This window comes from Oryctolagus cuniculus, chromosome 5 (assembly GCF_964237555.1).
Source record: "Oryctolagus cuniculus chromosome 5, mOryCun1.1, whole genome shotgun sequence".
NCBI classification, from domain to species: Eukaryota; Metazoa; Chordata; class Mammalia; order Lagomorpha; family Leporidae; genus Oryctolagus; species Oryctolagus cuniculus.
In genome coordinates this window covers 76,924,689-76,927,673 of record NC_091436.1, presented here as the reverse complement: position 1 = coordinate 76,927,673, position 2,985 = coordinate 76,924,689, and the positions used below count along the sequence as shown (strand labels likewise).

Genomic DNA, 2,985 nt, shown 5'->3' with positions numbered 1-2,985 from the left:
GGATGCCGGCACTGCAGGAGGTGGCTTAACCCCCTATGCCACAGTGCTGGCCCCAAGAATATATTTCTAATACTAGAGCTATACAATAACAAGGAAGAATGTCTTTTGAGGTAATAAGCTCTGTCATTTGCTGGTAGTCCCACAAAGGCTGGTATTTGTGTGGTAATGTGATATGTTAAAAATATCTCTGCACTATTTTGGGGATATTATTAAACCTCAAAAACAGCTCACTTAAAGTATGCAATTCTTCAATGCCTTATTTAAATTTGTGCTTTTTGTGCTCACCACTTTACATTTTCTTAAATTAAATAATTAACATAGAGCACTATATCAAGTATTTAAAATATTAATGAATGCAAATATAAGAAAAGTATTGTCTTACTAACATATACTTAAGTCAATGGGCACTATTGTTATCTAATGCTTGTGATTATAAATTAATTTAAATTAGTTTAATTATACATATATGAATGACAGTTTAAGTGTCTTTGAAAATGAAATGCGTGAATACAAAACGACTAAAACACATGAACTTCATTAACAAGTTTTAAAGTACTTTTATTCTATCATGCTTTTTTTTTTTTTTTTTTTCAGTCCCCCACTACCACAAATTATGCAGTCGAGTTTCCCGCATTTGGGGAAATCGCAGAGGTCAGCACATCCGGAGTGCAATGGATAAGCCTCGCCCTGGGAAAACCACCTTCGTGATCATGGTATCTCCCCTGCCAGGTAAGTATATTCTATCATGCTTTTTATTATTATATCAAGTGCCGTGTTTAAAATAGTAAACACTTAAATATAATTGGTAACCACTATTTAGTTTCCACCAAGTACTTAAGGAAGCCTTCAAATATGAATCATGTTAGCCTTCTCTGACAATTCTCTACATATGAATCAAGTTATATAAAGTGCATCTGCTTTTGACCAAATGTCTCTCAATGTTATCAGTTTTCTTTTTTGGACTATCTAATAACTATTGTATTGTAATAATATTATATGACTAATGAACTGAATTAAAAGCCCCTGAAATCAGAGAAATGACAGTGAAATACTTATTTGCAAATTAGAACCTAGAAGTATGTAACTTCTCTGATTTAAACAAAGATATAAACTTGAATGTATTTCCCCATCCCAAGCTTTCATTAAAACAAATATATTAACTACTCAGAGCCACAGGAACAAAGGAAACTATTTGAAACGCTAAAAAAAAAATCTGAATTAATTCTGTGACATATCTGTGGTACTAAACTGGAAATCATTTCAGATCTTTGGGGGCATGTTTAATTTTGCCTAAAACAGATAATTTCTGGGATTTACTTAACTTAAATGAGATGAGATTACGATGTAATGCTGTAACTCAATCTATCATGCAGTCATTGGGGAGCAAACTGTACCTTTCTGAAACATTTCCACATATGTAATTTGTGCAAACCATAAGGTTATGATTAGGAAACCTTAGGAATATGTATGACTGTGACAGCAGCAGTGGTATCAGCTCTTTTGTCTTCTTGCTACAGGCAGAAATATCCTTAGGGATAGAAGATTGCCTGTTTTCATTTTATGAGTCAAGAAAGTTAGTATTTCTACACTCAACGTACTGAATTTTGTAAAGTGTCTTACAAGGCATAAGTGTAACAATATGTTACTTTACTCCAAACTTCCATCACCAAAAGTGCGACTTTAGACTACCTCTGCCATGTGGCTTTGCCCTAAGAGCTCTCAGCATGTGATGTAGAGCCATTTTCTGCTCACTCCAAATTTTTAATGGAATGAGCACATCACAGGGATATTTCTTTTCTCAGTAGTTTACACAGTCCAAATAAAGTTGCCCAACTTCCGCAAATTTCCCCAACTCACATCACCCACTGCATAAGTTAAATGTAAATTTTCCATCTGGCCTTTCAAATATGGATTCTTTCATTGGGTCTTGTGATAACTATTTTCCTTACATTCCCACAAACTTCCTTCAGTTTATATACTCGATTTATTTGCCTCGTTTACCAGGGAAAGCTGTAAAGAATTTATTAGTAAGTCTCTTATAATTCTCTAAATGTTTTGTTATGCCTTATCCATAGTCTTACATTAATTTCCTTTGTTTTGGTTATTAAAATTCTATTGATGTATTTTATTAAGTAAATATTAAGTACTACCATATGAAAAGTATTTTGTTAGATGATGCGGAAGACTTAAAGATAAATAAATCTCTGTCCCTGTCTTTGTAGTGTAAGGGAAACATGAACATGAATAATTAAGTTCTAGAAAAGAAGATAAAAACATCTCCATGTTAAAAAAAATGAAAGAAGAAAAGGAGAATCATTTCCAATAGGGGAATTCTAAAGGAGAGTTAATGTTTCCACAGGTGGCAAAGTATTCCGTGGAGAGTGGATTCCCATATTGGCAAGCTGTGTGAGTTTCACTAAGATTTCTGGTAACCATGGCATGGCAAAGTATCTGGTGAAGCATCTTCAAAGAAAAATCTAAGCAACACAGGTTTCAAAGAACACTTCATTACTTTGGAATACAGTTTTTCTCTTGAGTTTTCCAATTATTTCCCTGTAAAGTATCTCTTTTCTAATCTATATTCATGAGATCATCCGTGAGTTTGAGTAACAAATGGAAGAATGTACACAAATGAACTTTGAAAATTACCATTCACAATAGAAGGATTTTCTGTCAAACTGCTCATGTACATTTAATATATTGTTATGGATTTTGGAGGAAAACTTCTTGAGATACTAGGCAATTGAGAGGCTGGGAAAGTCAGAGATGTGTTTATCCTCATATTTGAAGTCCAAAGCTGCTACAATGAGACAAAGGGTGCCCATAAGATTTTTATTTTTATTCATAAAATATTGAATATTCCAGAAATAAATGGAAAGAAGGAAGGAAGGAAGGAAGGAAGGAAGGAAGGAAGGAAGGAAGGAAGGAAGGAAGGAAGGAAGGAAGGAAGGGGAGAGAGAGAAAACAGTACAAGTAAGGAGGCTA

The 2,985-nt window shown here is 33.8% G+C and overlaps 1 pseudogene; it reads right to left on the bottom strand.

The window, feature by feature from the left end:
* Nucleotides 1-591: 591 nt before the first annotated feature.
* Nucleotides 592-737, bottom strand: LOC127493379 (U1 spliceosomal RNA; annotated as a pseudogene).
* Between the last annotated feature and the right edge of the window lie 2,248 nt (nt 738-2,985).